The sequence below is a fragment of the Rattus rattus genome, chromosome 3 (assembly GCF_011064425.1).
Source record: "Rattus rattus isolate New Zealand chromosome 3, Rrattus_CSIRO_v1, whole genome shotgun sequence".
In the NCBI taxonomy this organism is placed as follows: domain Eukaryota; kingdom Metazoa; phylum Chordata; class Mammalia; order Rodentia; family Muridae; genus Rattus; species Rattus rattus.
In genome coordinates, this window is record NC_046156.1 from 154,726,457 (window position 1) to 154,750,995 (window position 24,539).

The 24,539-nt window shown below is 41.6% G+C and overlaps 1 pseudogene; it reads left to right on the forward strand.

The window, feature by feature from the left end:
- The first annotated feature begins 17,601 nt into the window (after nt 1-17,601).
- Nucleotides 17,602-18,177, forward strand: LOC116895600 (annotated as a pseudogene).
- The last annotated feature ends 6,362 nt before the right edge of the window (nt 18,178-24,539 follow it).

Below are 24,539 nucleotides of genomic sequence, written 5' to 3' on the forward strand. Positions count from 1 at the left end.
ATCACTAAAACTCTCTACAGCAGCATCTCCCTCCATCCCAGGCCCTTTGCTCCTTCTCTCTCCATTTTCTGTGAATAAATAAAGTGTGGCACATGTACACAATGGTGAGCTATTCAGCCATAGCTTTACAAAGGTTGTTCTGTGATTTGCAACAACATAGATGAACCTTGAAGGAAAAAAATAAGTGATCAGTATCCATTTGCTGCCTAATGGCTTCACTCAACACCTAATCCAAAGCACAGCTGTGTCATAGGACCCAGTGGTGACACTGACAGCTGTGTTAACTCAAGGGAGACACTGACACAGTGAGCATGTGGTTCAGACGCTCTGCCAGAGTTTATCACGGTGGAGGGAATGCAACTTCTGTGACACAGCTCACACATATGTGCAAAAGTTGTACCCATAAACCATCAAGTAGAGAACGGTGCTGCTCTTCATTATTGTTCTCTAAAATGGTTTACGTTTAAGGAACTGGCCCATATGTCATGGAAGCTATCAAGTCCAAAATCTTCATGCTGAACAGAAACTGGAAATCTAAGAAGGGGTTCAGCTTGAAAGAAGGACCATCTGTTGCTAGAACTCCCAAAGGAGGTCGGCTTCCTCTACTGAAGCCTTCAGCTGATTAGCTGGGGCCCAGACAGTCACATAATGACAAGGAATTGGCTTTATTCAGAGTCCTCTGGTTTACATTTTAATCTCATTTAGAAAGAAAGTGTCTTAGTTAGGGTTCTACTGCTGTGAAGAGACACCAGGACCAAGGCAAGTCTTAGAAAGGACAGCAATTAATTGGGGCTGGCTTACGGGTTCAGAGGTTCAGTCCATTATCATCAAGGTGGGAGCACAGAGGCATCCAGGTAGGCATGGTGCGGGAGGAGCTGAGAGGTCTACATCTTCATCTGAAAGCTGCTAGTGGAAGACTGACTTCCAGGCTAGGACTAGGGTATTAATGCACACACCCATGGTAATACACCTACTCGAACATGGCCACACCTTCTCATAGTGCCACTCCCTGGGCTGAGAATATACAAACCAGCACAGAAAGAAAGAAAGAGAGAAAGAAAGAAAGAAAGAAAGAAAGAAAGAAAGAAAGAAAGAAGAAAAGAAAGGAAGTAAGGAAGGCAGGCAGACAGACAGGGAGGGAGGGAGGGAGAGAGGGAGGAAGGAAGGAAAAAAGGGAGAAAGAGAGGAAGAAGGGAGGAAGAAAGAAGACAGGGAAGGAAGGAGAGAGGGAGGGAGACTGAGAAAAACTGCAGTAAAACTTCAGGATAATAATTGACCAAATATCTAGGTACTACAACCTAGTCAAGATGACAAAAAAAAAAAAAAAAGTAACCATCAAGAAGAGGGTGAACTAGAAGCCTTAGTGTGAGAAAACACAAACATAGCATATAGCAAGATCATATCGTGCAAAAGACTAATTCTGTAAATGAACTTAGGAAACCATCAGAAATCTCTTCAGAGAAGCAAGGAGGAAGCTGTGACATAGGCCAGCTGCAAGTCCGCCCTATACCACGTCCTGGCTGGCAAATAACACTCCCCAAAAGCAAACAACTGAGACAACAAGGAACCACTTTCCCACACATCCACCAGACCTCCGGGTTCAGAAAAGGCCATCATAGAGTGCCTGGGTCCAAGACTACCAAGAAAGGCCTTGCGATTTCTCCTACCCCATGTGCCAGAACCCCACCAACATCATGGCTACAAAGGCTACAAGACCAAAATGTCTTTCACTGCCCTTCCTATACGCAGCACTACAGGGACATGAGCATCATCTGAGAATTTACCTTTCACTTCAACACAGCTGAACCAGCATCCTTTTTATTAGTCTTACTCTCCTTTACTTTTTATCTGTTCTTGCATGTGTCTCATGGTGGTTTTGCTTTTGTTTGTATGTTGCTGTTAGGTTTTAGAACTGTTTGTTTTTCTGCCTGGGTTACTAAAGACATTCTTTATTCTCATGCCTCAAATACTTGTCCTCCTATCCCGATGTACTTTTCTTCCTCTCATCTTTAATCCCTCCTCTTTTAGCTTAACTATAACCTTCTTTGGCTTTAACAGTCTGTAAAAATCTATGGACTCCAACCTTCCCCTCCTAACTACTTGACTCATATTAATTTTTTCAAAGTTGATTTAGTGCATCATTCTTCTCACCCTACTTTCCTCTCACTCCTAGTAGGATTTATTAAAATCTAAATATACTATATGCTGTCTTTGGCTGTTTATCATCAAACACTTATTGAAGTCAAAAGGCCACTATTATTTATTGGCTAATGCAACATTTGCATAGTGGTAGTATCAAGCAGTTGTGACTGCCCTTGTTGTTAATCTTCTGCTCAGGAAATAATATATAATTTACACCATGTGTGTACATTGCACTCCTGGACTTAGGAACTATTTTCTGAACTGTACATTCAACAACAATGTCAACAACTATGACATCCAACCTCCATGTGAGCATTACAAATATTTCAACTAAAAGAAAATAGCTGAATCGAAATAAAACAAGCAAAACATTGTACCATATTCATAAATCCCAATGCGGTAATTATAAAAGACATGAAAAAAAGATAGGATGACTTACAAAAATTATTAAATCTTATAGAAATTCCACAGTAAGAATGAATTAGATGAAATCCTAAAGAACTGGAAGGAATGGTTTTAACTATATTCAACAAAATAAATAATAATAATAAATAAAATAAACTGATAGAAAACAGAAAGAAACAGCTGGATTGACAAAGCATACAGGAAGAGATATAAGATATGAAAGAAGGATTCAATAGAGAAATCAATTCAAAACACTAGCAATGAAAGGCCAAAGAAGCCCGAAAATAAAAATGTCTGTCCTAAAGAATGTATAGAGCATGAATACTTGCTAGAGGAAATGAACAATCTAACAAGGACGAAGATAAAATAAGGCACAACTGGAGATTCCAAGATATGGTGGCAGCCTGGAAAGACTGAATCTATGGATAACAGGAAGAAGAAAAAGAAGAAAGAAGAAAAATAGAAGCAGCAGCTAGTTCTAATGGTGTGTGAAATGATCTTAAAAGAATTGGGAACAGCAGACAAGTTCAAAAAATAATCTCCCATTTTCACACAATGAAAGCATTCAATATACCAACAGATCAGATATTGTACATAAAACAGTGACTGTTGAGTGCTGAGCCACAAATAGAACATCTTCATCACTCTTCCAACTTTCAAGAACCATCATGGAAGAGGGGGCAGGAAGAATGTAAGAGCCAAGCCATGGAGACAGCTGGTCTGAAATTCTGAACATCACATAGCCATTGCACTTAAGAAACCACTATGGCTATTGTTAGCCACACAAGATCACACCAACAAGATCCATCAACATTTCAGTAGGCAGCATTAATGATACTCAGTGGATTAACCCAAAAAAAAACAAAACAAAACAAAAAAGAACAAAAATACAAAAAACAGAAAAACAGGACAGGACATGAAGTTGGGGCTTGGGGAATGTCTAGGGAAAGTGAGAGGGGGAGGTGTGAGTAGATAGAATAAATAAAATAAATATATTAAGTAACCATCACATGATCACTTACTGTAAGTTCATGGCTGCCCCATTGATGATTCTCGGACATGCTGCGTATAAAGATATTATGACCTCTTTTATGAGAGTCTAGGTTTCCAAAATGAAAGCCCAGGTCTGACAGGACATCATGTGGGTTCTGAGTCTACTATTGAATGCCAGCTCTCCTCAACTCAGTATATAGTTCCAGAAGTTCTATTAGCCAGTGAGAAGTAGGAAATCCCTGCTTTGTACATTATTTTGGGATTGTACAATAGTTAGATGATGACTTACAGTGTCAAACTTGCGTGCATTTTTCAAAATACAATGAGATTTTTTTTAAGGGAAGGTTCTCCCTTCCATAATCTTTTTGAGCTCTGTGTCCTAGTCTCTGGTATAGTTCTTAAGTTATACTTCTTTGCTACTAGATAGGAAACTTTAATAACCTTCTGGGGGATATTTTTACCCTGTGCTCTTGGCATATTTTTTACTATTTTATTGAGTTCTTATACCTCTACCTCCCTTCCCACACTTATTCCACCCTGATCCCTTCCAACCTACCAGCAGTAGGTAGGAGAGAAAAACGGTTAGAGGGAAAAGGGCTCATAGATCTCTGTAGGCTACTTCCTGCTGATAAGAGGTTTGGGGTCAAGTTCAGTCTTTGACATCAGAACAGCCAGCAGTCCAGAAAACCAGTGATAGCGAGGGCAACTGCAACCACAGCAGTAGGATGAACCAGCAGACGAGGTGGGGGTTGGGGGCAGAGGGGAGCAGCAGCTGCCTCAGGGCTCTCCCATTTATACCCTCAGCAGAGTCCTCAGAATTAAACCATCTGCAGCTGGCAAAGATCACAGCCCTGTTAGTGAATGAGGCAAATCATAATCACCTACTGTGAAGCAACCTCTTATCCCACACCTGGGATTAAAACAAAACTGTATTCAGATAACTATCATAACTGGGTTTTTTTAAGAAACTAAAACTCTCACTACACTGTGCAACTTGGATCTCTTCACAATCTTGAACAAGAGATGTTCCATAGGCTGCTTCAATGCCTGGCTACTTGGCATTACTAGGGCAGGAAAGTTTCAACTTCTTCAGTGAGGAAAATAGTCCATGTTTGGTCTATGACATTTTTAACCTCTGCAACATATACATGTCCCTGGCTGCAGGAAGAAAGACTGAGGAAATGTGATCCTCTATAGGAACCCCTCATTGATAAACAAACTTGTGATGGGCGTACTCAAACAGGAGAAATCTTTGAATTGATGCTTCTAACAAAAATAGTAACAAATTTTCATTCATTCAGCAAACATTTATGGAACAGTTACTAAATATAATAGCCTTCATCTAGGCATGTTTCTTAGGCTATGTGTTATTTTTTTGCTTTCAAAAGCTTTGATGGGATTGAAGCAGATATAAAAGTTTGAGAGAATAGCTCAGGCATTATTTTAAGTATATTTGTTACGTAATTGAATTTGATCATCCATTTTAAGGCTTAGTGGAAAACCAATTGCAAAAAGCCTTTAATTTTAAAATGGAAAAAACACTCAATGATTTCCTTCTACTGGAAATTTAAAGAAAGAAAAAATCTTATTATCTAATAAATTATCTTCATTAAAAATGCATTAGTAATCAATCTTTATAACATCTGGTGACAGCTACATTGCTTATTAAAAAAACAAGAGTCTCTCTTCTCTGAGCATAATTTTATGGTTCTTCAGAAAGAAACTCATTAAACTCCACCATAGAAGAAGGCAAACTGCTTTACAATAAATTAGTATGTTATAAATAAGAGAATACTTAGCATAATATTTTAATTGCCATTTTAATTTAAGGCCTAATGTGTTGCTGTCCAAAATGTCTATTGCAGAACCCTAAAAACACAGTTTTCACTGTTAATTGGTAATCTAAAAAGTGATTAGACACAGAGTAATTTTTCCTACACATCAAACTGAATCACAAAATATAAAGCTCTCCTTGCCTTGGCACATCCATTCTTCCTTTAAAAGCTCGGTGGGCCCAGATGTGCAGGTGTCCCTGATAACTGTGGTTAGGAAGGCAGAAGGCCGTGCACACCTGCAATCCCAGTAAAGGCTGGAGGATCATGAGCATCAGCCTAGCATTACCCTCCATAGTGTCCTCACAAAAGAACTTAAGGGAAATAATAATAATAATAATAATAATAATAATAATAATAGGAGGGAAAGAAAAAAGAGTGAGTGTTTCAGAAGTTCATCAGCTCTCCAAAGTACACACAAATATACTAAGATGCTTTCTCTGCAAGACATAAGTGCTTTCATAATTCTTTGGACAAACTAGAGGGAGATCTGAATGGTATTTTTAAAAACTAATTATTTGGGGAATCTTTTCTTAGGTCATGGGTTGACCATGAAATGTCTCCCACAGGCTCACTGGTAAATGGCCACCAGCTGGTCATGTTACTGTGGGAAGGAATGGAAGGTTTAGAAGGTAAGACCTGACTGGAGGAGTAACCTAGGCTGTGTGCTTTGCTTTTGATGGCTGTATTTTGTGCCTGTCGGCATGCCTCTCTCTACTTCTAATTTTCATGTGTTCCCAGGGTCTGTGGTAATTCACACAAGTCTCAGACCTGAAGCTCTGGGTCCATCTGGCCTTGGAATACAGCTCTGAAACTGTGGGCCTGAATAAGGCCTCTCTCCTCAGGTCGTGTTCCAGAGGTTTGAAAACAGCAAGGCAAGTCTAAGGTTCTTACTTACAAGCAAAATTCATTCCTTCTCAGTTTGGCTGCTAGAGAGACCTTATCTGCAAACAAAAAAGAGCCAATCTCCCCCAGAATAGCCCCTTCCTTCTTCTACAATCCAACAGTCTGCTCTATATTCTCAGAGTTGTCCCAAGAGATCAAGGAGGAGAAATGTCCTGCTAAAAAGGACTAATGAAGTTCTTCTGTTTGACAAACCATCCATCAAAGTGACAAGAAGGTAGCAATCTGGGAAGTGAGTGTGAGAGCAGTAGGGAAGCTGGAACTCAAAGGACAGGAATAAAGGACCTGAGCTTTATTGTTGAACTAATAATGAGCAAACGATAAATAAATGGTGTCAGATGGAAACTGATCTTTGTCTAGTTTTCTGCCCCTGTTTTCCCATGCCCCATATTGCAGCTTTAATGTATCTCCTTTAAAAGTCATGTCAAAGTTTAAACCCCACTGAGATGTTATGAAGAATTGGGGGCCATAAGACGTAATTGTTAGGTCATGACGGCCTCACCCTTGTGAATGCATGAATGCCCTGTAAAAGGGCTAGAAGGATCAAGCAGGGCCTTTCTACCTGTATTAGCCATAGTATTTATTCATTGTGACAAATACCATAAGGAAATTAACTTGGAAAGGATGAAGGGTTTCTTCTGCCTCACTGTTGGCAGAGGGTCCAAGCCATGGTCAACTCCTCCAATGCTTGGGGCATGAGGTAATACAGAAGAGCATCATGGTAATGAGAGCATATAAGGAAGAATATGTAAGAACATATTACCTCATGGTGGCTGGGAAGCAAATACAGTGACAGACAGGCAGGGACCCAATCAGGATATACCATTCCAGTGTATTTTCATAGTGACTTCCTTTCTCCAACTAGGCCTTACCTTCCACAGTTTCTCCAAAGCCCACAGTCCAATTTTGAACCCATCAATGGATATATTTACTGATCGAGTCAGAGTCCTGTGATCAGGTCTCTTCTGTAGAGCCTTGCCTCTGAACACTGCTTACACTAGGGACCAAGTCTTCAATACCTTAGCCTTTGGAAGCACATTTCATAACTAAATTATAACATTGTTCTTTTGCCCTGTGAATGTGCAGTGTGTCACCACACACTGGGTTTAATTGTTTTAACCTTGGGCTTCTTGGGCTTCGGAACTGTGGGAAAATGAGGTTCTTTGTAAATCATGCAGTCGGTGGCATTTGACATAGAAGCTTGCCCTGTCCTGTCTTCACTCCAAGCAAATGCACTGCTTTCTTCTGTTCTCTCAGTCAATCTGTTCATTTTGGGTGTATGGTCACAATCTCCATTGACTTCTGGGACCACCCTCCTTTGGTCACTCATAAGTGAAAAACTTGGGTCTGTTTCTTATTTCTGCCATTCACAGAACTTCCCATTTTGAGTAAGTCTATGCCTATACAAGTTTCACCAAGTATAAGATATAATAGACACCTGCACATATCTCAGAGCTGTATGTATATAATAAAGGCTCCTGAGGTTTTAGGGGCAAGCCCTCTGTTATATATAGTTCTGTAACTCCTAGGGATACCACACTTCCAGGGAAAGGGTTTATAGCCTTGACCTCTGTTATCTCAAGGCCAGACTACCTGGCAACCTGAGCATATCTACCACCTGCTCCAAACCAGCTCATCAAAATGGACACTGCTTGTTTCTGCAATATCTGAACCTGTGTGCTCATCACAATAACCTGACAACCTTCCTAAAATTATCCATTCCATATGTGGTTCAAGTTACCATCTCTCAGACTACAGACTGAGAATCTCTGGGGTGAGAGTAAGATGAAATTCAGCATGTATGTGTGTACATTTTAGAAAAGTTCTCTGATGAATAATTTTGCTTTGTCATTGGGTTTGGGATCATTCAAAATTCATTTTCCTGGGTAGAAAACAGGCCCAGACCAATGATTGCTTTCTGTGGCCAAAATTTGGTAGCCAGTAATGTTCTAAAAGCCTGCCTTGCCTTCTGGTTGCTGCCCTCACGGAAAGCTGAAACCCAGCCCCAAGGAGTGACTTCAGGCCCAAGACCAGAGAGAAAACCAACTTCTCCTCTTCAAGTGACCTGCCTGGTGGACACAGGACACACAAGGGAAAAATTCCTCTGGGACAGGACACTTCCGGTTTCTAGCTGGCACCCGAACCTCATTGATCGGGGCCCACCGCTCCCTGCTCCCAAACCCCATGGGAGAGAGAGCTCATTGCCCAGACAGGTGAGCAATACTGAGACTGCAGGGCAGGAGAAACAGCAACTTCTGCCCACCTTTGCACACATCCCTAGCCCAAGAGAAAATTGTATAGGGCCTCTGAGACTAGGAAGATAGCAGCAGTCAAGCTGCAGGAGCCCTGAAGTCCAGACTGCTCCCAGATTTGAAAGGACCAGGTCAATCAGCTCCCTGCACCCAAATCCCATGGGAGGGAGAGTTAGACATTCAGAGGGGCAGACATACCTGGGATACAAGAGGAGACTACTCTCTGTCCCCATTGCTGACCCTAGAGGAAAATGCCTAGCACGATCTGGGGCCCCTGTGCTCAGGGACACAGGAGAAGGAGAAATAGGCCCTTCTAGTTGCTGTCCTCACGGAGAGCTGAAACCCAGCCCTGAGGAGTGACTTTAGGCCAGAGACCAGAGATAAGACAAACTTTTCTGCTCCAAGTGACCTCCCTGGTGGACTCAGGACACAGGCCCACAGGAACAGCTGAAAGTCAGAGGACAGGAACAACTACACGCCTAAAAGCAGAACGCTCTGTTCCCATAACTGGCTGAAAGAAAACAGGTCAACACCACTCCTGACACACAGGCCTATAGGACGGTCAAGCCACAGTCAGAAATAGCAAGAGAAGCTAACACCAGAGACAACCTGATGGCAAGAGGCAAGGGCAAGAACCCAAGCAACAGAGACCAAGAATACTTGGAATCATCAGAGCCCAATTCTCCCACCAAAGCAAACACTGCATATGGAAACACACCAGAAGAGCAAGATGTAGATTTAAAATCACATTTGATCACAATGATGGAGGAGTTTAAGAAAGATATAAAGAACTCCCTTAGAGAAATGCAGGAAAACACAAGTAAAAAGTAGAAGCCCTTAGAGAGGAAACACAAAAATTCCTGAAAGAATTACAGGAAAACACAATCAACCAGGTGAAGGAATTGGAAATGGAAATAGAAACAATAAAGAAATCACAAAGGGAGACAACCCTAGAGATAGAAAACAAAAGGAAGAGACAAAGAGACATAGACACAAGCATCACCAAGTGAGTACAAGAGAGAGAAGAGAGAATCTCAGGGGCAGAAGATACTATAGAAAACATTGACACAACCATCAAAGATAATGAAAAATGCAAAAAGCTCGTACCCGAAAACATGCAGGAAATCCAGGACACAGTAGGAAGAGCAAACCTAAGGATAATGGGTATAGAAGAGAGTGAAGACTCCAACTCAAAGGACTAGTAAATATCTTCAACAAAATCCTAGAAGAAAACTTCCATAACCTAAAGAAAGAGATGCACATAAACTTAAAAGAAGACTACAGAACACCAAATAGATTGGAAAAGAAAAGAAACTCCTCACATCACATAATAGTCAAAACACCAAATGCACAAAACAAAGAAAGAATATTAAAAGCAGTAAGGGAAAAAGGTCAAGTAACATATAAAGGCAGACCTATCAGAATCACACCAGACTTCTCGCCAGAAACTATGAAGGCCAGAACATCCTGGACTGATGTCATACAGACTCTAAGAAAACACAAATGCCAGCCCAGGTTACTGGATCCTGCAAAACTCTCAATTAACATAGATGGAGAAACCAAGATATTCCATGACAAAACCAAATTTACACAATATCTTTCTACAAATCCAGCACTACAAAGGATAATAAATGGTAAAGCCCAACATAAGGAGGCAAGCTAGAACCTAGAGGAAGCAAGAAACTAATCGTCTTGGCAACAAAACAAAGAGAATGAAAGCACACAAACATAACCTCACATCCAAATATGAATATAACGGGAAGCAATAAGCACTATTCCTTAATATCTCTCAACATCAATGGCCTCAACTCCCCAATAAAAAGACATAGATTAACAAACTGGATACGCAACGAGGACCCTGCATTCTGCTGCCTACAGGAAACACACCTCAGAGACAAAGACAGACACTATCTCAGAGTAAATGGCTGGAAAAAAACATTCCAAGCAAATGGTCTGAAGAAGCAAGCTGGAGTAGCCATTCTAATATCAAATAAAATCAATTTTCAACTAAAAGTCATCAAAAAAGATAAGGAAGGACACTTCACATTCATCAAAGGAAAAATCCACCAAGGTGAACTCTCAATCCTAAATATCTATGCTCCAAATGCAAGGACACCTACATACATAAAAGAAACCATACTAAAGCTCAAAGTACACATTGCACCTCACACAATAATAGTAGGAGATTTCAACACCCCATTATCATCAATGAACAGGTCATGGAAAAGGAAATTAAACAGAGACATAGACAGACTAACAGAAGTTATGAACCAAATGGGCTAAACAGATATTTATAGAACATGCTATTGAATAACAAAAGGATATACCTTCTTCTCACCACCTCATGATATTTTCTCCAAAATTGACCTTATAATTTGGTACATAAAAGGTCTCAGCAGATACAGAAAGATAGAAATAATCCCATATGTCCTATCAGACCACCACAGGCTAAAGCTGGTCTTCAATAACAATAAGGAAAGAAAGCCCACATATACATGGAAGGTGAACAATGCTCTACTCAATGATAACCTGGTCAAGGAAGAAAGAAAGGAAGAAATTAAAGACTTCTTAGGAATTAATGAAAATGAAGGTAAAACTTACCCAAACTTACAGGACACAATGAAAGCTGTGCTAAGAGGAAAACACATATCTCTAAGTGCCTGAAGAAACAGGAGAGAGCATATATCAGCAGCTTGACAGCACACCTAAAAGCTCTAGAACGAAAAGAAGCAAATACACCCAGGAAGAGTAGAAGACAGGAAATAATCAAACTCAGAGCTGAAATAAACCAAGTAGAAACAAAAAGGACTATACAAAGAATCAACAGAACCAAAAGCTGGTTCTTTGAGAAAATCAACAAGATAGATAAACCCTTAGCCAGAATAACCAGAGGACACAGAGAGTAATCCAAATTAACAAAATCAAAAATTAAAAGGGAGACATAACAATAGAATCAAACAAAGTTCAAAAAAATCATCAGATCCTACTACAAAAGCCTATATTCAACAAAACTTGAAAATCTCCAGGAAATGGACAATTTCCTAGACAGATACCAGTTAAATCAGGAACAGATAAACCAGTTAAACAACCCCATAACTCCTAAGGAAATAGAAGCAGTCATTAAAGGTCTCCCAACCAAAAAGAGCCCAGGTCCAGACGGGTTTAGTGCAGAATTCTATCAGACCTTCATAGAAGACCTCATACCAATACTATCCAAACTATTCCACAAAATTGAAACAGATGGTGCACTACCAAATTCCTTCTATGAAGCCACAATTACTCTTATATCTAAACCACACAAAGACCCAACAAAGAAAAAGAACTTCAGACCAATTTCCCTTATGAATATCGATGCAAAAATACTCAACAAAATTCTTGCAAACCGAATCCAAGAACACATCAAAATAATCATCCATCATGATCAAGTAGGCTTCATCCCAGGTATGCAGGGATGGTTTAACATACAGAAAACCATCAACGTAATCTACTATATAAACAAACTGAAAGATAAAAACCACATGATCATTTCATTAGATGCTGAGAAAGCATTTGACAAAATTCAACACCCCTTCATGATAAAAGTCCTGGAAAGAACAGGAATTCAAGGCCCATACCTAAACATAGTAAAAGCCATATACAGCAAACAGGTAGCTAACATTAAACTAAATGGAGAGAAACTTGAAGCAATCCCACTAAAATCAGGGACGAGACAAGGCTGCCCACTCTCTCCCTACTTATTCAATATAGTTCTCAAAGTCCTAGCCAGAGAAATCAGACAACAAAAGGAGATCAAAGGGATACAGATCGGAAAGGAAGAAGTCAAAATATCATTATTTGCAGATGATATGATAGTATATTTAAGTGATCCCAAAAGTTCCACCAGAGAACTACTAAACCTGATAAACACCTTCAGCAAAGTGGCTGGGTATAAAATTAACTCAAATAAATCAGCAGCCATCCTCTACCCAAAAGAGAAACAAGCTGAGAAAGAAATTAGGGAAATGACACCATTCATAATAATCCCAAATAATATAAAACACCTCAGTGTGACTTTAACACAGCAAGTGAACGATCTGTATGATAAGAACTTCAAGCCTCTGAAGAAAGAAATTGAAGAAGATCTCAGAAGATTGAAAGATCTCCAAAGCTCATGGATTGGCAGGATTAATATAGTAAAAATGGCCGTTTTACCAAGAGCAATCTACATATTCAGTGAAATCCCCATCAAAATTCCAATTCAATTCTCTATAGAGTTAGACAAAATAATTTGCAAATTCATCTGGAATAACAAAAACCCAGGATAGCTAAAACTATCCTCAACAATAAAAGGACTTCAGGGGGAATCACTATCCCTGAACTCAAGCAGTATTACAGAGCAATAGTGATAAAAACTGCATGGTATTGGTACAGAGACAGACAGATAGACCAATGGAACAGAATTGAAGACCCAGAAATGAACCCACACACCTATGGGCACTTGATTTTTTGACAAAGGAGCCAAAAAAACCATCCAATGGAAAAAGATAGCATTTTCAGCAAATGGTGCTGGTTTAACTGGAGGTCAACATGTAGAAGAATGCAGATCGATCCATGCTTATCACCCTATACAAAGCTTAAGTCCAAGTGGATTGAGGACCTCCACATCAAACCAGATACACAAAAACTAATAGAAGAAAAAGTGGGGAAGCATCTGGAACACATGGGCACTGGAAAAAATTTCCTGAACAAAACACCAATGGCTTATGCTCTAAGATCAAGAATCGACAAATGGGATCTCATAAAACTACAAAGCTTCTGTAAGGCAAAGGACACTGTTGTTAGGACAAAGCGGCAACCAACAGATTGGGAAAAGATCTTTACCAATCCTACATCTGATAGAGGGCTTATATCCAAAATATACAAAGAACTCACGAAGTTAAACCACAGGGAGACAAATAACCCTATTAAAAATGGGGTTCAGTGCTAAACAAAGAATTCACAGCTGAGGAATATCGAATGGCCAAGAAACACCTAAAGAAATGTTCAACATCTTTTGTCATAAGGGAAATGCAAATCAAAACAACCCTGAGATTCCACCTCACACCAGTCAGAATGGCTAAGATCAAAAACTCAGGTGACAGCAAATGCTGGCGAGAACATGGAGAAAGAGGAACACTCCTCTGTGTTGGTGGGATTGCAGACTGGTACAACCATTCTGGAAGTCAGTCTGGAGGTTCCTCAGAACATTGCACATTGCACTACCTGAGGACCCAGCTATACCTCTCTTGGGCATATCCCAAAAGCTGCCCCAACATATAACAAAGACACATGCTCCACTATGTTCATAGCAGCCTTATTTATAACAGCCAGAAGCTGGAAAGAACCCGGATGCCCTTCAACAGAGGAATGGATACAGAAAATGTGGTACAGATGTGTGGAATACTACTCAGCTATCAAAAACAATGACTTTATGAAATTCATAGGCAAATGGATGGAACTAGAAAATATCATCCTGAGTGAGGTAACCCAATCACAGAAAAACACACATGGTCTGCACTCATTGATAAGTGGATATTAGCCCAAATGCTTGAATTACCCTAGATGCATGGAACACATGAAACTCAAGAAGGATGACCAAAATGCTGATGCTTCACTCCTTCTTTAAAAGGGAAACAAGAATACCCTTGGGAGGGGATAGGGAGGCAAAGTTTAAAACAGAGGCTGAAGGAACATCCATTCAGAGCCTGCCCCACATGTGGCCCATACATATACAACCACCAAACTAGAGAAGATGGATGAAGCAAAGAAGTGCAGGCTGACAGGAACTGGATGTAAATCTCTTCTGAGAGACACAGCCAGAATACGGCAAATACATAGGCGAATCCCAGCAGCAAACCACTGAACTGAGAACAGGACCCCCATATGAACAACAGTGCCCACCAACCAGAGCTTCCAGGGGCTAAGCCACTACCCAAAGACTATACATGGACTGACCCTGGGCTCCAACCTCATAGGTAGCAATGAATAGCCTAGTAAGGGCACCAGTGGAAGGGGAAGCCCTTGGTCCTGCCAAGGCTGGACCCCCAGTGTACGGGATTGTTTGGGGGAGGGCGGTAATTGGGGGAGTATGGGGAGGGGAACACCAATATAGAAGTGGAGTGGGAGGAGTTAGGGGGATGTTGACCTGGAAACCGGGAAAGGGAATAACATTTGAAATGTAAATAAGAAACACCCAATTTAATAAAGATGGAAAAGAAAAAGAAAAAAAAAGAGAAAAGCCTGCCTTAGTGGCTTGCTTTCTAGTGCAGTTGGCTAAAACCTCTTCACAGTGTAATTACCCCTCTTCTGCTCCTAACCCATCTGGATCAGACTGTCCAATTCAAGTCTAGCTTTTTCAAAAGCCAGAATAAGCTTCATCTGCTTGAATACTCTTTTTCCTCCATTCTAGATTTCTGATTTCTAAATTTCAGGAAATTCTGCTTATTTGGAATTCCAAAGTCACATTGCAACTTCCTCTCAAGGCCATTGACCTAAATATAACATGGAACAATTCTGATTACTCATACAGTTCTAGAATAGCAGTTCCCCTTCCCTGACCCAATAAGAGACTGCCTTCCTTCCCTTACCAAGAATCCAAAACTGGGTGGGCATTAGTATCTTGGAAAAGGCAATTCTAGTTTGTTTTCAATGTTCCTCTCATGCTCAGTTCATAAAATGAATGCAGGGTTTTGAGAGAAGTACTGGAAGTTCCTGAGTAAGGCTGACAGGCCTCCTCCTACACGGTTTCCATGTCCTGCATGGTTTGGTCCTGGAAACCTGATTGGGGTGACATGGGAAGAAATGGCAGGCACACATACAGAAAAGTTGGGCTTGCATGGATCATGCTCACTTTGATGCTACTATGCAAGGAGGAGGAGTCAGCGAGTCTTAGTAGAAGGTCTCTACAGAGAAGCAGCCTCAGGTTGCGGCCATATAGAAGGAGAAAGCTGTTCTGTGGTTGATGCTTTCTGTATACACTGGTCAGTCATTAATAAACACTTGTTCTTGGACCAGAGTTGAATCTCTGAACCTCCTGGGGAAGGCCTCTCCATTTCTATGGGTCTGAGGTATCATGGTCATTGGCATGGCTACAGCCATGTCAATAAAACTCAGGACTTTATCGGATCCCCAGACAGGCATCCTACCAGATCGAGATACCCCGTTCGTTACCCAGACCCTTCTATGATCTACACGTGGGCTCAGCACAGCTGCTGCCACTCTAAACACTGATATCTCTTATCAATACTCAGGATATCTGAAAACACACACACACACACACACACACACACACACACACACACACACACACACCACACACACACCACACACACACACACACACACACACACACACACCACACACACACACACACACACACACACACACACACACACACCACACACACACCACACACCACACACACACACCACACACCCCAAACACACACACACACCACACACCACACACACACACACACAAACCACACACACACACACACACACACACCACACACACCACACACACACCACACACACCACACACACACCACACACACACACACACACACACACACACACACACACACACACACTTGCCTGCTCCTGCATATACAGCAGACCTCATGTTCCTCCTTCTGTTTGGTATAGCATGGAATCCTGGGGCTACGAAATGTGCCTAGAATGGTTTTAAGAGAAGGTCGCTGTTTTGTACTTCACTCTGAGGGAAATGTGTGTGCAAGGATAATGGGGCAAAAGGTGTGTTGAGATGCTACCCAGTTGCAAGTAACTCAAACAGGAAGAATGGATATAAAGCAAGAAAAACACAGGAAAGGGATTCCCTGATTAGCATTTCCATGATGGTATTAACATGTAATCTTCCTTTCCTGCTGCTTCACTATGACTAGTGTCTCACCTCCAGGCTAGGATACACTATGAGCATCTCCAGTGAAATCTATCAGTCCTCCTTCTGGGCACCTCTTTGATTAGGAAGCAAATATTTCATTACAACATCAGTTTCCTACACACTCAATACTCTTTCCTCAACCTGTAGCCCATGACTCCTTTGGAGGCCACATATATCCTGCATATCAAATATTTACTCTATGACTCATAATTAGCAAAATTATAATTACGATGGATCAGTGAAATAGTTTTATGGTTGTGGGTCACCACAACGTGAGGAACTGTATTAAAACTCACAGCGTTAGGAAGGTTGAGAACCACTATACTAGAGACTCCTTCACCAGGGCTGGGTTAAGGCCACATCCTAGTATAAAGATAATCTGGTAACGTGATTACTTGTCAAGGGTGAACAATAGCAGGAGCTAGATATGTAGAAAATGAAATGCTATAGAGGAGAGGGAATAGGATGGTGGTTTTTGTAAATAACCAATACTGGCTTCCCTATGGCTCAAGACTGATGGAAATGTGTTATCTTGTCAGATGGTGGGATGATCCCTCTTGGTTCTGTCATAGCCTTCATAAACAGTTACTCTAGAAATGCACACCTCAGATGTGAAGGTCTAGATACCAGCATCACAATTTTAAGCCATTCAACTTGGCAGGGTTTGGAGTCACATGGGAGACACACCCCGGGCATGTTTAGGAAGGGTTTTTCCAGATAAACTCTACTATGAATGTGGGTAGTAGAATCCCCTGGGCTGTGGGACCAAATAAAAAGAAGTGAAATGGAGGAGCTCAGCTGAGCACCAGCATTCATCTCTCTGCCTCCTGACTGCAGCTGTCTCATCTTCCTGTCACCACAGCCAGACCAGCTATCATCATGATAGATTATAGCCCTGCAAATGATGAATCAAAGCCACTCTAGCCTGTGTCAAGTTGACATAAAACTAGCCAGTACAACTGATTCCTTGTCGACTTGACATACAAGCATCACTTTCCAATTAGAACCTTTCCTTTCTCATTTACCCCCAAGATGGCAGGCATATTGTTATTGTCACAATTTAAAAAAATAAGGTAACTTTTTATGTTGCACAGTCTTTACAAATTTAAATGCATTAAAAGTTATCTCTTTGCTTTTCCCAGTCTACTTCAAGAATGAAGACCATTCTCAGCAATCAGACTGTTGACGTTCCAGAAAACTTCGACATCACTCTGAAGGGGTGCACAGTCACTGTGAAGGGCCCCAGGGGAACTCTGCGGAGGGACTTCAATCACATCAGTGTAGAGCTGAGTCTTCTTGGAAAGAAAAAGAAAAGGCTCCGTGTTGACAAGTGGTGGGGTAACAGGAAGGAACTGGCCACTGTCAGAACCATCTGCAGTCATGTTCAGAACATGATCAAGGGTGTGACACTGGGTTTCCAATACAAGATGAGGTCTGTGGATGCTCACTTCTTTATCAATGTCGTTATTCAGGAGAATGGATCTTTGGTTGAAATCTGAATTTCTTGGGTGAAAAATACGTCCACAGGGTTCGAATGAGGACAGGCATTGCTTGTTCTGTCTCTCAAGCCCAGAAGGATGAATTAATCCTTGAAGGAAATAATATTGAGCTGGATTCAAATTCAGAAGCTCTGATGCAGCAAGCCGCACAGTTAAAACAAGGATATCAGAAAGGTTTTGGATGGCATCTATGTGTCAGAGGAGGGAACCAGGCAGCAGATTGATGAATGAGATCTCAGTTTCCTAGCTCCAGAAACGAGATCCTGATCTCAAGTACTATTGGGCTCTTTGGGGACAATAAAAGATTTCTATATTGAAAAAAAGTTATCTCTTTAAAATACCCAATCCTTTTTAAAAATCTATATAAAAAGGTTTCAAGTATTTCAGCTATAGGAGCCTATAAGATCAAAAATAAGCTAAATATTTTCTCCTCAAGGGAAGAACCAGGGCACAGTCACCATTTAAACCAAGAAAAACCCAACTCCAACAGTGTAAATAATGCAACACCCAATGTCTGGGATTTGCTTGTGATTCTGTGAGCTCTCCGAGAAGTATGGGTCACTTCGTTGTCCTCTACAGGACACACAACTCCTCTTCCAGGCTCAAGCTAACTCCATTCCACTGCTGCTACTCTTCTCCATAGTCATCCTATGGCACTGGCATCTCCAAAAGTGCTGGGGCCCCTTGTGACAGCTGGGCTATACTTTCACCAATGGCCTTTCCTGGGATCTCTTCAGGTACTCCCGCCCTGCCACACAGTGACAAACTTCAGCTGCTTTCCACGAGCCCTTTATGCCTTTAAAGCCAGCACCAGTTGGGTGGCCTACCAAGTTCAGCTGCCAGTGCAAAGTACAGCCTTGACCATTTCTGAAACACAGCTTCTATGTGCTGACTCGCAGGAAGTACGTCTCAGATCTCACCACCATGGTACCTAATTGCTGCTACTTTCTCAGCTCCAGTTGATCCGCATCAAGTGGCACACACACAAGTGTCACTTGACTGCTTTTGGTGTCTTGATAATCGCAGCTGATTCTTCAGCCCAAGCTGACCATGGCCATAGAATCCTAATTTAAAATAACAAATGGCACTGATCTTTAAACACCCTTCTGAAACTTCACAAGTCTCCAGACTCTACATTTGTCTCAACATTCTTGTCTTCCAAACTCCTATAGGACATTGTGCTGAGACCTTAATACTAAATGGCTTTTCTGGTCCAAAGTTCCAAAGGTCTTCCACAACCCTCTCCCAAAACACATGTCCAGGCCTGTCTCAGAAATACTCCACTTCCCAATACCAACTTGTCTTAGCTAGGGTGACTATTGCTGTGGGGAAACACCATGACCAAAGTAACTCAGCTTATGCTTCCACATCACAGGTCAGGCACTCAAGCAGGGCAGGAACCTGGAGGTTGGTGCTGAGGCAAAGGCCATAGAAGGATGCTGCTTCCTTGCTTGTTTCCCATAGCTTGCTCAGCCTGCTTTCTTATAGAACAAAGGACCACCACCACACTGAGCTGGCCCCTCCCCATCATTACTAATTAAGAAAATGTCCTATAGGTTTTCCTGTATTTCCACAGTTGAGAGTCCCCCATTTTCAGTGATCGTTTCAAGTTGACATAAAACTAGCCAGTACATTAATCCTTCTTTAAGTTACTTTTCTGGTGCCTTTTATCATAGTACTATGAAAATAATACAATATCAAGGCTATTTTTAGACAGGTACTGGAACACATACCTAGGGATAGGGAATTTCAAATTTGAGGCCAACCTGAACCACATAGCAAGCAATGTTTCAAACAAAACATCATTGGTGCTATAGCTCATGTATCTGGACACTAGAAAGAATTTGGGAAAGCATAACCATAGGTTCTGTCTGTATAACCATGCAGACAGCTTCCATAAAGCTCTGCTGTAGTCATCCCAGTCTGACACAATAAATATGCCACAGTCTGGGTGACTTAGATCACTGGTATTCGTTTTACAGATTTTTAGAGGTTAGAAGTCTACAATACAGATGCCAACATGGCCAGATCTGGTAAGGACCTTCTTCTGTCTTACAGATGGCCACCTTCCTGTTGTTCCCATCCCCATGGCGGAAAGATTTAACTTTCTCTTTCTTATCTCATCCTATAAATGTACCAATTCCATTCAAGAAGTCATAGCACTCATACACTAATTATTTCTGAAGACCCCACCTCTGGTGTTTATTAAACTTGGGACCAAGAGATCAACAGATGAATTTAGAGACACAGATATTAACTCTAAAGTAAAAGAAACATGGACAATATGTAGCCGATAGACTTACCCCTCCACTTCAGGTTTACTGTGGATGATACTGCCAGGCATACTGACCAGTGTCTGAGACTCACCTGAGCCCCCACAGAGGTCAAGTGAACCAAAATACAATGAATGAAGGCACCAACTATTATTGAAATTAATTTCACTTTAAGCTTGTGAAGCCTGCAAATTTGTGGATAAGAAGAATTAACAGGGAATGTCAGCAAATAATGGCTAGAGCAGAGACATAGAAGTCAGATTCTGGGCTTGAGTCCAAATCCTGGCCATGGATCATGATGCAACCTTGGACAAGGCCATCCAGATGTCGAGGAGACACCAGAATGCATTGTAAATGATGGCAAGTGTGTTGAGTCAGCAGTAAGAGAACAGGGACCATTCACGAACAGAGGACACAGGCCAATGTGTTAGAAGTTAAAAGTCAAGAGTTAGAAGTGGAACACTGATTGCCATTCATCAGAACTGTCCAGGACACCACAGAACGTGACATTTCCACAATCTTACGTGGCAGCATCTCTTCAAAGAAATGCGGACTTTCTGTGCCTCTTCATCCTGCCTGGTCACATACTCTCAGCCATTCCCCTATCCCTAGTTTCCTGGTGATTGAAGGAGGGTGAGAGGCTACTAACCTCGCTCCTTCCACCCCTGAAGTTCCTCACTCTCTATGATCTGCCTCTTCCCTGTGTTTCCTCAGAACTCTCCCTCTGTATACAGTGTGGATTTAAAGACTGAAAGGTCACCTAAGATCTGCCCAACAAGAAAGGCACCAACTGACACTGGGATTCCATCGATGTCTCTTTTGCATTTCCTCGGGGCGTTTCATGTCTACATGTGGGGAAATGCAGCCGTGTGAAGACTCTGCTGTCCTTAAGTTTTCACTCTCTCCTGTTAGTCATTGTTGGCACAAGTTCTCTTATGAAAGTATTATTCATTCACTTTAGATGTATAAACGGATATATAGTATATCAAAAGATAGAAGTGCAGGCTATAGGGTCAGAGGACCTGGGTTCAGTCCCTGACTATAACACCTTGTCACTCATGCACATTTTTGACACTGTGCTCAACTGTTCTTTATCTCAAAAAGAAAAGGGCAAAATAGGAAAGAAAATGATGGTATGAAATACCTCATTGGATTAATGTAAGGATTTAATAGGCCTTATGAGTTGCGGTTTGTCTAGCTCAAATTTATATGTTGACTCTCTGGTCTCTAATAAAATGATATTATCAAAATTAGTGCCCCAATTAGGTTTACTATTCCTGTGATAAAATGCCATGACCAAAACAACTTGAGGGGGAAAGGGGTTTATTTTAGCTTACAATTCCAGGTAACCATACATAATAAAAAAAAAGTCAGTATAGGAACTCAAACAGGGCAGGAACCTGGGGGCAGGAGCTGATGCAGAGGCCGTGGAGGGGTACTGCTTACTGGCTTGCTCCCCATGGCTTACTCAGCTTGCTTTCTTATAGAATCCAAGACCACTAGCCCAGGAATAGCACCACCCACAATGGCCTAGGCCACCTTCATCAATCTTAATTAAGAAAATGACTTACAACTGGATCTTGTAGAGGTATTTTCTTAAGTAAGGATCCCTGCTTTTCAGAGACTCTAGCTTATGCCATGTTGACATAAAACTAGCCAGCACCAGTGAACTGAGAACAGGACCCCCGTTGAAGGAATCAGAGAAAGAACTGGAAGAGCTTGAAGGGGCTCGAGACCCCATATGAACGACAATGCCAAGCAACCAGAGCTTCCAGGGACTAAGCCACTACCTAAAGACTATACATGGACTGACCCTGGACTCTGACCTCATAGCAATGAATATCCTAGTAAGAGCACCAGTGGAAGGGGAAGCCCTGGGTCCTGCTAAGACTGAACCCCCAGTGAACTAGACTGTCGGGGAGGCGGCAATGGGGGGAGGGGGGGGGGGAACACCCATAAGGAAGGGGGAGGGAAGGGATGTTTGCCCGAAACAGGAAAGGGAATAACACTGAAATGTACATAAGAAATACTCAAGTTAATAAAAAAAAAAAAAGAAGAAAGAAAAAAATAAGCTCCATAAAAAAAAAAAGGGGGGGGGACAAGAATACCCTTGGGAGGGAATAGAGAGGCAAAGTTCAGAACAGAGGCTAAAGGAAAGCCTATTCAGAGCCTGTCCCGCATGTGGTCCATACATATACAGCCGCCAAACTAGATAAGATGGATGAAGCAAAGAAGTACAGGCTGACAGATTGACAGGAACCAGATGTAGATCTCTCCTGAGAGACACAGCCAGAATACGCAAATACATAGGCGAACGCCAACAGCAAACCACTGAACTGAGAACGGGACCCCCGTTGAAGGAATCAGAGAAAGGACTGAAAGAGCTGAAGGGGCTTGAAACCCCATATGAACAACAATGCCAACCAATCAGAGCTTCCAGGGACTAAGCCACTACCAAAAAACTATACATGGACTCACCCTGGCCTCCAACTGCGTAGGTAGCAATGAATAGCCTAGTAAGGGCACCAGTGGAAGGGGAAGCCCTTGGTCCTGTCAACGCTGGACTCCCAGTGAGCGGAATTCTTGCGGGGAGGGCGGTATAGGGGGAGAATAGGGGGACAGAAGTGGAGGGGGAGGGATTATGGGGATGTTGGCCTGGAAATCGGGAAAGGGAGTAACATTTGAAATGTAAATAAGAAATACCCAATTTAATAAAGATGGGAAAAAAGAAAAAAAAAAACTAGCCAGCACAGTGGGGGTGGGGTGCAGGGAGATCATTAGATTCTAATGGAGTCATGAGGCCATTCTAATGGCCCTGAGATGAGAATATTGTCCTTAGAAGAAAAGGAAGAGATGTCAGAGCTCATGTATGAGCGCACATCAAGATAGAGATCTTTTCAAGGCAGGAAGAGGAAGAGAGTACTCATCAGAACCGAGTTGACCAGATTCCTCAGTCTAGAATTTGTCCCTGATGTGGTATGGAATAAGTGTCTGCTGCTTAAGGTACCCAGTCTATGGGGTTTGGTCATGGTAGCCCATGTGGACTCAGTCAGTCAGCTAATGCATGGAAACAGAATAGAAAAAGGACGTGCTGACTTACAAATGCATTTGTAGACATTGGCCACGTAGTGAAGCTTAATAGGCAATAACAACATGGAAAGAGATCTTTCAATTTTTTTTATTTTGTATTTGAGGTGCATTGAATGAGACTGACCCCCCATATGATCATATATTTACATGCTTTGTTCACAGTTGGTAAATTGGAAAAATTAGGAGGTGTGTCCTTGTGGGAGTAGGTGTGGCTTTGTTGGAGAAGTTGTGTCACTGTAGATGGGCTTTGAGGTTTCAACCCGCACAGCAGACCGAGTCTCATACTCTGCCCGCTGCCTGTGGATCAGGATGTAAAGCTCCCAGCTCCTGCTTCAGCACCATGCCTGCATGTTTCCCTCCGTGATGATAATGGATTAGTCCTCTGAAACTATAAATAAGCTCATAGCTAATTATTATCAGAGTTGCTTTTGTCATGGTGTATCTTCACAGCAACACACACAGTAACTAAGACAGCAATATTATTTTATCTTAATTAATGAGCTTTTTGATACCCCCTTAAGTTTTGAGTTCAAGATAAGTGCCTCACATGCCCAGTCTCCACTCTGGTTATTATCCCCTGGCAAATTGTCAATGACATTTAGTTGTTCTTTGTGGGACAGCTCAAGGACAAAGATGTATTTATTAATTTTTACAAAGAATTATGTTAGTGTTTGTTGTCCATTATTCTAGTGAAAAAAAATCATTCTGTCTTTTGCTGGGCTATTACTCACATCCTGATCTGTAATCAGTTCAGAGTGTGATATAAAGATGGAACAAGTGTGACACAGCCTTACCCAGAAAGGCACATGGACTGTAGAAAAGAACCAACCTACATTTAGGTGGACGAGACTTTCCCTGATGACTAGTCTCCACATAGACCTATGTCTTAAATGTGAAGCAAGTTCTTTTGAGGTTATTCTGTCTTAATTCTACCCATCTTGTTGAAGCCAAAATCCTTGCTGTGTTTGAACAGGAAGCTACAGAAAAGTCACACCCACAATTGCTATTCTTCATAATAAAATAGAAATCCTGAGAATGACCATCAAAACTGTGTATATCCCCTTGTATTGCTGCAGTCTTTTTTTTTTTAATTTTTCAAAATTTCATGGTTTTATTTATTGTCGCTAGGGGCAGCACAGTGTGTGTGTGTGTGTGTGTGTGTGTGTGTGTGTGTGTGTGTGTGTGTGTGTGTGTGTATGTAGGTCAGGGGACAATTGTTCAGACTCAGTT